The sequence below is a fragment of the Schistocerca piceifrons genome, chromosome 3 (genome assembly GCF_021461385.2).
Source record: "Schistocerca piceifrons isolate TAMUIC-IGC-003096 chromosome 3, iqSchPice1.1, whole genome shotgun sequence".
In the NCBI taxonomy this organism is placed as follows: domain Eukaryota; kingdom Metazoa; phylum Arthropoda; class Insecta; order Orthoptera; family Acrididae; genus Schistocerca; species Schistocerca piceifrons.
In genome coordinates this window covers 947,920,660-947,933,061 of record NC_060140.1, presented here as the reverse complement: position 1 = coordinate 947,933,061, position 12,402 = coordinate 947,920,660, and positions in this window count along the sequence as shown.

The window sequence follows — 12,402 nt, the reverse complement described above, 5'->3', positions numbered from 1 at the left end:
CGAACCGTACCATCCGCTCTTACCAAATGAAACTGGAACTCATCTGACCAGGCCACGGTTTACAGTCGTCTGGGGTCCAACCGATATGGTCACGCGCCCAGGACAGGCGCTGCAGTCGATGTGCGGTCGTTCGTTGTCATGGCCCAACAACGAAAACTTTCGCCGCAATGTACTAAGGGATACGTTCTCGTTATGTCCCATATTGATACCTGCGGTTATTTCACGCCTGTCTGTTGGCACTCACAACTCTACATAAACGCAGCTTCTGTTGGTCCATAACTGAAGGCCGCCGGCCTCTAGGTTGACAGTGGTGAGAGGTAATGACTGAGATTTGCTGCTCTCGGTTCACTCTTGACACTGTGGATCTCGGAATACTGGATTCCCTAACGAATTCCGAAATGGATCGTCTGAAGCTTCCATTCCAGTGCCAAGTCTGCTAATTCCCGTCGTGCGGCCATACTCACGTCGGACTCCTTTTCACATGAATCATCCGAATACAAATTACAGCTCCACCAAAATACTGCCCTTTTCTACTTTGCGATACTACTCCCATATATGCACATCACTATTCCACGACTTCAGTCACCTCTGTATACAATACATTTACAAGTTACTTCTACAGTCAAAAAGATGAATTACATGTTTTCATCTGTAAGACAAAAGACCGACTCCATAAAATCAGTTTTGCAGCTGGTAGGATGTCACAGATTTTTTAAAGGTACATAGTTGAGACAGAGATTTTACATATCTGTGTAATTTGTTATACAGTTTTCTTTCTCCATGATATACACTTGATAGCCGGCCGGTGTGACGGAGCGGCTCTAGGCGCTTCAGTCCGGAACCGCGCGACTGCTACGGTCGCAGGTTCGAAACCTGCCTCGGGCATGGATGTGTGTGCTGTCCTTAGGTTAGTTAGGTTTAAGTAGTTCTACGTTCTAGGGGACTGATGACCTCAGATGTTAAGTCCCATAATGCTCATAGCCATTTGAACCATTATACACTTCACAGGCACAACGTGGTGTTGGAAAGACTAGCAAAAAATGTCTGTTTGACCTGGTACTGTAATCGTGAACAGTTCTATTTTGAGAAAAAATGTTTCTTTTCCGCAGCATACATTTTTAACATGCATAACTACTTCCAATATATCACCTCATGAGAAGTTTTAGGATTTTTGAATTCTTAAAAAAAAGGTTTACATGATTTTCTGCTGCTTGCCTGTTTCAAATGGTTGAAATGGCTCTGAGCACTATGGGATTTAACATCTGAGGTCATCAGTCCCCTAGAACTTAGAACTACTCAAACCTAACTAACCTAAGGACATCACACATGTCCATGCCCGAGGCAGTATTCGAACCTGCGACCGTAGCGGTCACGCGGTTCCAGACAGAAGCGCCTAGCACCGCTCGGTCACAGCGGCCGGCGAAAAGAAAGAGCTTTCAAAGCACTGATATTTATATATAAAGGATAATCCAAATCAGAAATCGTAGTGATCTTCAAACAAAAAATTTTTGTAAAAAGTTTTAGGGAATTCTTAAAAGGCTCCATTCTATTAACATGTAAAACTGGTTTATATAATCAATTTATGACGTAATATAGTAATTTCCGTAACTACGGTGCGTATAGGAATACGTACAAATCATGTGGACATTGAGTGATGTGTTACCAATTGTCCATCACAGTGGAAGCTGATAGATCGATATTAACAACAGAGCCGTCTGTACTGTGGCAGTAAATACAGGATTCCTTTCTTGATCCAAATCGCCATACAAACATTACTCACGTTGATGCACTGAAGCATGTTCCTTCATCTTGCCACAGAACCAGCACCCAGCACTACGCTTTCAAATGGTCACGAGACCTCCCGTGCACCATCTGAAGATGAGCCAGAAAAAACTCGAAAACCGGTTTATGGAATGAATAACTGTTTCAAAAAAGTTACTGGTTGCAGATTTCTGAATCTGTAATGTTGTTGTTTATGGGTTTGTATCAAACTTTAACACCTCCTTTCGCAAGGAAACAATAAAGTATGGTACCAGTAAGACGTCATGAAACCACTGGATTATAAAAGGAATCAGAATAGCATGTGCATCGAAAAGGAACTGGTTTCACATCAGAAGATAGATATACTCTGTCTTTTAAGGAGAGTAATTTAAGAAAACAAAAAAATATCTGTATACAGGCCTATCTGTACGTACATCTGTCATCTCCCAAATTACCCCTTGCGTGCACGTCTTTCTGTTTTTATGCTTCATCAATTTTATTATTATAACAAATTATTTTATTACTACAACAAAAGCTATTTTTTAATAGTATCAACATATAGGTGTCATTTTAATAATATTAGAATTCATTTAGTCTTCTTGACCTTTTTAACGTCTTAAAATCACTTTTACGAGTAGAAATGTTTATGGTCGATCACCAGCATGTCGTAACACTGCCAGACCACCTTTTTCCATGATCGGAATGAGGAAATGAAACAACAATAAAGAAAAAAACTCTGTATAGTAAAAATGAACGTAGCAATATTGGAAGTACTGATTTAATGTGCTCTGTGACAGTGAAATTCGAATGCATGAGAAAAGAAGTAAAAGAACAGTCTGTGTGATGTACGTAAATGCAGTAACTATAAGAGATTGAAAACCACTGAACATCATAAAATACGACCAAGTACGTTATCGACTTCTTTAGGCGCAGGTATTAGGATGCAGCTTATGAATGCTCATTCATATGAAAATGTTACATAAAATAATGCGTATAAGCTAGAATATTGAATACAAAACACTGAAACCGGTCTTCTTAAAAAAGACACTTCATTTGCAACGTACGCAGTTAAATTCCGTCCATTTCACTGCAACCATCCCTGCATTCTTCTCTAGTGACTGAGAGAAACCACAGAAAGCGATCTGGATTACCCGACGTGGTTTCACCCTGGTCCTCCTAAATTCGAAGAAGAAACGTAGATTTGGGATTAATGTCGACAACGACAAGGAAATTGGGGACGAAACATAAACTCACGTCGGGAATTGGTGTTGAAGGAAATGGGTCGTGTCCTTTTCGAAGGAATCATCCATGGAATACTTAAATCTGGATTCCTGGATAGATATGTGAACTGCCGCCTCTCTGAAATGCCACTTCGGTGTGCTAACTAGCACGTCGGTTCGCCCATTCCTCAAATTTGACCTTAATGCTTTAATCACTGTACCATTTCTCTCAGTTTCGACGGGAAAAGAATACAGATATTCCTTTTGTAAGAAGGACAAGGAAAAGTTTCACTTCATTGTTGCGTGATCTTAGAACATGTTTTAAGGGCGAAAAGAATGACACTTTTGGAGGGAAAGCAGTTTATCTCAATGAATAAGAATTAATCAGTGGTAACTTTCAGAGAGTCACTGAGAGCTTTACAATTCTTCACTACAAAAAGAGGTAAGATGCTTCTTTATTCCCTCAGATAATCTATTTACGATACTTAACGATACAGCAATGCACTGTTAATTTATCGTGTTGAACACTTGCAAGGTGCCAGGGGGGAGAAGAGTTTGTACCTCTTTAATTCTGACGAATTTTGCATGACAACCAGACATGCACTCGACCCCTCCTTACCTACCACATAATTAATTATACGCACAATGGTAACGAAAGGAAATGATGGAAGACCCTGCTAGTTGGTAAAATAAGGAGTGCACACTCACAATATTTTAATGAAAATCGTAATCTACTCAGGGGGGAAAAAGAGAACTTTGTCGTAATGAACTACAGGACATGAGTTTAAGCATATATATACGAAATGATATGCGGATTAAATATTACAGTGAGATTATCGACACAAACAGTAGGTTAAAGGATAGGGTTTACTGAACCTATTATGAGAATAAAAGTTGGCTCGAGAACAAGGGGCCCCTACTCTCTATGATGCAATAGATCAAATATAAATCCCCCGACTATATAGCAGTATCGCGATTAGTAGTGAGAGCTCAAATGGGATCACATGGAGAAACAAGCAAGGTGGACTTGTAGCAAAATGAGCGCGCGTGCTGTTGAGGACTTCAGTATAAAAATTGATAGGTCCTACAATGCCGGAGCCGCAAAATACTTTACCAATCCTGAAATCTGTACCAGGTCGTCGGTAGGCAGCATTCTGACGACGTAGGCGACGACTTCTGCTGTGCAGCAACTCTGTTTCAAACCCTGGTCTCGAAAGCTGTGCGAGAATTCTAAGTACAGCCGAAAAGGTGCGACTAAGTCGCAAGACCGTCCGACTCTGACGATCGGATCCCGAATGCCCTGCACCCGCGCAACGCAGGAGCGAAGCCAACATTGATTGCTCAACTCCCTACTATCCTCGAAAACCGCGAATCAGCATTCAGTGTTGATTCCAAAATCCCCCCACACTGTCTCAGAACATCATTCGCGCCAATAGCGACCGTTCCCTCCAGTTTCGAGCAGGGCTTTATGACGTCAACCAGCCTCAGTTTAAGAAACTTCCTGGCAGATTACAACTGCGTGCCGGACCGAGACTCGAACTCGGGACCTTTGCCTTTCGCGGGCAAGAGCTCTACCAACTGAGCCACCCAAGCACGACTCACTCCCCTCCCTGTCTTCACAGCATTACTTCTGCCAGCACCTTGACTCCTACTTTCTAAACTTTACAGAAGTTCTCCTGCGAAACTTGCAGAACTAGCACTCCTGAAAGAAAGGATATTGCGGAGACATGGCTTAGCCACAGCCCCCAGGCGGAACCCGTTTTTATACATTTAGTAAAAATTCGATCAGATCGCCACAAATCTGCGCCCGTCTTAATTAAGAAAAACAGTACAAGTGTTTGGCGCTCAAGGTTTCATTTGTTCTCCAGCGAACAAAATAGAGATAGCATATCGAACCGTATTCTTATATTGCCGCTCAAAGACGACGAATTACATGATTTAGGAAATTCCAATGTCGCTATGCGACGCCTTATTATACATTAACCATTCTTTATAAACAAGTATTCGCCTTCTGGCTGAAAGTGTAAACTATTTGCTGTTTTAATGAAGCCAAAAATAGCGACTATGACAGATCTTGTCTTCCCTTAGCACAATCTCTCCTCTTCCTAAGTCAAGGATAGTTTGGCGTTCATTTAGAATGTCCATGCCTATTATCAGGTCGATGGATAGATTCGGGACGACTAAGAACGATTCTAGGCGCTACTGTCTGGAACCGCGAGACCGCTACGGTCGCAGGTTCGAATCCTGCCTCGGGCATGGATGTGTGTGATGTCCTGAAGTTAGTTAGGTTTAAGTAGTTCTAAGTTCTAGGGGACTGATGACCTCAGAAGTTGAGTCCCATAGTGTTGAGAGCCATTTGAACGACTAAGAAATTTGTCTGTAGCCTGTTCCCCTGACATGTAAACCTCGTCTGCTTGTTGACCTCAGTGCATTTTTCTGCTAGCGCTCTCTTGATGTTCGTCTTTTTCATGGCCAAGGTGGGCCAGCTTTCCTTCTGCGAGCATCTTTGAAATGCTGCATCAGAGATCGCAGTTATATGACTACCACTATACAGAATTCCGTGTAGTCGCACGCCCCCTACTGTCACAGTAATCGTAAGATAGAGATCCTCTCTGGTTGGAGTCTCTTGCTCCCTGAGCAGCAACTCTGATATGTCCTCATATTTCAGCATATGTACACGGCTCTGTCCGAGTATTTGTGCGGATTTTCCGCAAGCCTAAACCGAATGGTCCTGGCGTCAATCTCGCCCTCCATTTCTGTTTTGGAGATTGGAACTCGGGTTCGGACAACGTATTTCGCTTGACTCATCCCGTTGTTCATCTGAATCTCTGCGCCTGCAGTTCGTGTCGTATTGGCGGGTATCGTTTTGCCTCTGCCAGTAATTCTGCCGTCCTGAATTTTGTCTCTTATAGTCCTGCCTCCCGGATCTTCCATTACGCTGATGGATGTTATTATTGCGCGGTGCTCCACGAAAGTCGCCATTGAAATAGTTATTTTGCCCTTTTCTTCGATCATGCGCCCCTTCTTTTTCAAAAATTAGCTCCCACTCGGGCAGAAGGCTTTTGACTGTTTCGATATTCGATCCGCACTTTCCTACAAGCGCTTGCTGGTAGTTGCTTGGCAGTTTCGCGAAACAGAACTTAATTATTTCACCGTCACTATGTGGCACATCAAGAAACTGGTACTTTTTAATTAAAGCCTCAAAGAGCTTCGTGGGGCTCTTGTATTCTGTCTCCTCCAGATCTGGACACAAACTGATTTCCTGTTTTATTCGGTCTTTTATTTCGCGCAACCAATACGTTCCGAGAAAAGCGTGAGTGAATCCTTGGTACGTTCGGCATGTACCCGCAACACCGCGCATTTTCTCAACTGCCGTGCCCTCGATGTGCCCGCAGATAAATTCTAATTTTGCTGCCAATCTTTCTTAACGTAATACACGTTTAGAACCTGACAAATTTAATTCCCAGTAAATTCTTACTTCCAAAACATATTTAATGTTTCGTTTGTACAATAGTAAAATCATTTCCAGAGGAATCTTGCAAGAAACATGAAGAATTCATTCACGCATACGAGCAGTTCAAAATATTTATCATTTACTTGGAAAAAGAAATCACATTGCATCCACCTTGCTCTTACCAAACTGAGGCAGAATAGGTGTTGATATTTCCTTGGTTTCCTGCATATCAACTGCCGCATTCACAACGCTTTTTAATTCTGCTGTTACGGGTAACGATGGGGAAGATTCCTACAGAGTGGGGCAAGTAAGTTTGGCATCCATAGCTATACATTATGTTACAGGCTGCCTTCCACCCAGCTCTCACTATCTACCTGTGCTCTTCCACGCCCACGTGCAGGAGAACAGAAAAACAGTGAATGTGTTTGGTATTCATGGGGCGCGTGACGGGGGGAGGGGGGGGGGGGGTGATCGAATGTTACGCTGCAGCGAGCGGCAACATCTACAAAAATAGCAGACCGTTTACTTTCCTTATCGTTATTACGATAATTAAGTTCCTAACGTCACAAATCTGCACATAACATCACAAATCTTTCTAGCATGCATTACAGATGCGGCTGTCATAATTATTAGTTAAAAATAGGTCTTTTCAATTCGATCAGATCATTCTTACGTGAATAAACATCCTCAGATTTTGTGTTTGCCACTCATATACTCGTGCAGGACATTCCATACACGCCATCCCGCCATGGTTCTGTAAAAAGATACGCACAGTTGTAATGTTTTCATATGTTTTCTACCATTGTAAATATTCCACCTTCACTGTACTGGGATAAAGAGGCATAAGCGCGCTCGCTAGTAGTGGATAAAATTCTTGACCCTGCGTTTAATGTAATATGTAGTGCGCTTGGTCGGCAGTCAGTTGTACAGCGCTAGGGCATTGTTGTTAGAGGCACTGTAGCCAGCAGTTGAGTTTTAGAGAAGGAGATCTGATATTTATGAATCTGGGAGAAATTATCTGAAGTACTTTATTACGAAGATTTTCTTGAGTGAATGGACAGAGAAGATTTTTGAAGGAATATTTCAAGATAAGCTGTGCACGCACAAGAAAAAAAATGTTTGTTTGTCAGAACTATTAATTGAAGGAAATTTTTGTCTCTTAGACAACTAATAGTATTCATGATAAGTGTTGGTTTGATCTCTTTGCTTTCATTATGTCACAAATTACACAATCGGTTTAAATGTCAGTAATTTTTTTAATGAAAGAATTTCGTAATTGTTAGAGTCATCTTATGCTGTACACTCCTTTTTAACAATAATCAGAGTTTAATTTTGCAAGAACGCTTTTGTTGGAATTAAAACACTCCTCCATCATTTTTAGTGACGTTTCAAGTGTCTTGTATTGCGTTCATTGCACCTTAAGCCGCACGCAGACAAAGATTGTCTTTGACAACCAAGGAAAAATTCAGTAGCGAGTAGGTTGCTATTGTTTAGTTGCTTCATTTGCTGATTTCAATTGGCTTTCGAGAACGTCGATACACAAGACACAAAACAGCACGTTGAGCAAGAGGCAAGCTTCTTTCCTTTGAGGGCAGATCTCACGTTGCATTCTTGTCAGCAAACGGCATAAAGTCAGAATTTTCAGGTGTTGTGCTAAGTAAGCAGATTAATTTACAGTGAACAGAGAAGGTAATCTTAAACGATTATTTTGTTCCACGTTGAACAATATTTCATTTTGTCGATATTTCAAGTTAGATATTGCACTTCATATTACGTAATTTTCATAACATACTTCAGTATTGAGTTTCAGTACAACAGTTTTCCATGAGTACACAACTAGTTTCTTTTGCGATTTAATTAAGTTCACTTTCATTATTTCAACTTCAGCATTTCACTATGGTTCAAGTTTTGTTTCACGATACTATTCACAAGCGCAGAACAGGGCCAACAGATAGTCAGTCAGTATTGCACAGCAGTTAAATACGATTTCTTAAGTCTGAATACGACCTCTTTAAGTCCATGTTACACGAGGAGGAAGGTTTAAGAACATTCAGTGTTTCATGTATAGATAAATTACGTAGAAAGCTCATACAACTAACGTTGAACATCACACAGCAATCTGCGAGAAACTGGAAGAATTTCGTATTGAAAAATGGTCAAAAGGTAGAACCGTTGAATAGAATTCTTTTGAGAAAGGTTACTCAGTGTTTCCCGCCGATTTGACAGTACCATCAAAAAAGTTTTACGTGCCGACATTTTGACTACGCTTAAAGAGAGAAACACAACGGATGTGCACACATGAGAAACACAATTTTTGGTCCTACCAAGTTGGATCCTGATCCTACTGATACCGGTTGTGACCTATCGATACACACATTCCAAGAGACAAAGAAGGCGTAGAGCAGCCATCTTGATTCATAACCACACCTCCATCACCCATAACTCTCCCTGATTGGTCAGATCTGAGCCCAAAGCTGGAAAACCTTACACAGCACGTGACAAACAGGATTAAAGTCAGGGTCATGTGACCTCAGGAGCCACGCAAGCAATGTTCATGGAATGATCCTCAAAACAGTCTGACAGAAGTTGGTGATTTCTTTCGTTTGAGGTGGACGTCACCAAACCTATGAAAACCACACCCAGTGAGATTCGCGGCCAACCAGAAATGTGTGAGATTCGCGCCCAATACCTGCTCCCTTTGTGTCGGGCTTACCCGCGCCCGGGCCATCCTAATGACACTAAACCACCTGCTCCTCGAACACAGGGACCTGCCCCCCCCCCCTACCCCCCCCCCCCCCCACCGGTACTAGGCACAGCCGCCCACTGTCTGATACACAAACACAGCCTTAGTGCCACTCCACTCTGGCTGTCGAAGAGTTCACATAGCGCAATTCGTGTATTTTTGACACAGTAGTTCAGATGTGGAATTTTCAACCACTAATCAGGGGAAGCCATGTTGCCACTACGAAGGTTATTCTTACATAGTGAAGAGAACTAAAGAAGGTGGGACAGTAACATGGCGCTGTTCAAGACAGAGACCAAACCACTGCCGAGGAGTGCTGAAAACGAAGGATTCGGCAGTGCTTTTCTCAATCGGGCATCAATGTGGACCTCCGGATGTCGCTTGGTTGGAAGTAAGGAAGACTTTGAACTACGCAAAGAAGAGGGCAAGAGACGAAGAGATGTCTATTTCAAAAATATATTCAGAGGAGCTGGGTTGCCTGCATAATCGAGGCTATGGTTTTGTCACTGAAATGCCAGAGCAGCAAACAACGAAGAGAGCTTTGTACTACCAGCGGGCAAAATCACAGGGAAATGAGAGAGGTCCATCGACAAGAGAAGAAATTGACTTAAAGGCAGATTTACTAGCTATGAACGATGGTAGCAGTTTTCTGTTAAGCGACGACAAACTAGGAGAGAGGATAATAGTTTTTAGTGGAAGGGTAGAAAGAGAGGCTCTAAGGACTAAACAAGACTTTTTTACAGATGGTACGTTCAAGTGCTGCAGCAAACAGTTTTCGCAAATATACACCATTCACGCCGACTTTGGGAGTACAAATAATGAGACAAACATGTATCCAGTTGCCTTTACACTACTGTCAAACAAAAGAAAAGAGACGTACGTCCGTCTTTTGCGAAATTTGATGGAAAAAATTCCAGAATGTAAGCCTGCAAACGTGACCATTGACTTCGAATCAGCTGCGATTTCAGCAATTTAAGTTGTATTTCCGACAACTGAAGTTCATGGATGTTATTTCCATTTGAAAAAGTGTCTCTGGAGAAAAGTGCAAGAGCTAGGACTTACTCGTGAATACAAAGGAAACGAAGAAGTGACACAGCATGTTCGCATGTGTACTGGGCTGGCGTTTCTACTGCCTGAAGATGTATGTGATTGTTGGCTGGAGATACATTCACATACACCGGATATCCCCAAATTTTCTGAATTTTTGACTACTTGGTAGATAGATGGTTGGAAAATGAAGAAACCCCTATCAACCTTTGGAGTTGCTACAAACGGCACCAGCAAACAACCAACTCTGTAGAAGGTTGGCACCACAAAATTAATAACATGCTTGCTAAACCAAATTCGAAAATTAATGACTTTATTAGGTGTCTGAAAAGAGAAGCAGGAAATTCAGCATGCGCCTTAATGAGGGCAGAACTGAGTATGGAAGGTAAACGAAAAAAAAAACAGTCTATATGTACGTGATGAAAGGATGGGAAAAATAGTAAAAAAATATGAAGAGGATGGTGAGATCAAGGAATGCTTCAAACCATATCCTACCTACAGAAACTTGACTGTATTTATCAGAAGATGTATATAGATAAAATAGTGTTCAAATGTAAATAGCAATGTATATAAAAATAATAAAAATTAAAAAATATTGATGATGGTTATAAGCTGATTTTAAACATGCATCAATGACTTTCGCTCTTTAGCCAGTCCAAAGCATGGATAAAGTGTGATGGAAGTCAGATTACTTTTAAAATACAGTATATGTGTTTTACAATACACCAAAACAAAAGTGAACCCTTTTCAGAGTCACCCTTTACAATTATACTTCTCATTCAACAGTTAAAATTAAGTGACATTACTAATCGCCAAGTATAGAGTCACTTGATATTTCTGAATATTCAAGAAGAGTAGTTGTTATAATGAAAATGATATTGATAATGACTGCTGAATGATACTGCAAGTGAAGCAAAAGAATGTAATCTCTTGTATTTACTACAGTTTGAAGTGGTGTGTGGTAGAAACTTAATTCTCTCTCTCTGTCTGACGGCTGAAAACCCCAAGTCAGAAACCTCCAGGTAGCGTCCCTCAACTCTTTTGTCTGCCGGGCAAGGGGATTAGCGGACCCGTCCTCGCCCCTTTCTGGGCGATGTGCTGTACACGATGAAACAGACGTTTATTATCGAACAGCACGTCTCCGTATCGTAGGCTGGAGAAAGAAAACTGCAGAGATACCAGGGACCCCATGCCCTCCTACGTAAGCATCCGTTGTATAATAATTTCTCCAACATGCACCTAAACGGGGCCAAGTCAACGAGCAGAATGCATCTTCTCGTTTCTGACTCACTCTTGCACGGTAGACGGTGTAGAACTGTTACATTGGCGTGACAAGACTCTCCACCACTGGCATATGTCACGGCAGTAAAGTGGTGTGTATATGTTACAGCCGGTTGACTGCAAACAACGCAGTAGAATGGATCGACGTGGGTACGTGACGTATTGAAATGTAGAAGCTATCGTCTTCGGACGTGCACATGACCACACCTTGAATAGCCCTCCCGGGTAACCACGCGGTCTAACACGAAGCTTCCCGAGTCGGAAGGCACGCCGGTGCCCGGCACAAATCCGCCCGCCGGATTAGTATCGAGGTCCGGTGTGCCGGCCAACCTGTGGATAGTTTTTAAGGAGGTTTTCCATCTGCCTCGGCGAATGTGAGCTTGTTCCCCTTATTCCACCTCAGTTACGCTGATGTCGGCGATTGCTGCACAAAGACTGTCTCCTCGTACGCGTACACCATCATTACTCTACAGTGCAAACATTGGGGCTACACTCGTCGTTCCCGAGGGGGGGCACTGGGGGCCGAACTGCACAATAACCCTGGGTTCGGTGTGGGGCGGCGGTGAAGTGGGTGTGGCCTGCTGTGGCCTGCTGTGGGCTTGTGAACCACGGTGGGACGAAGCCTCTCCATCGTTTATAGGTCCCCAGTTCAATACCCACACACACAGCTTGAATAAGTTACCCGATTTGTTTACATGTCTCTGCTGATTGCCCCATATATCTTATCAAGGAATGGTGTACTGTAATGCCGGAAATGCATATCCTCCAATTTCCATCTATTGTACTATAAAATTGTTTCCTTATTTTGTTACCTGAAGATATGACATTTCTGTGTCTTTATGTATTGTAATTGTTTTACTATTTGTATATACACTGCTGGCCACCGTAAATGCAAC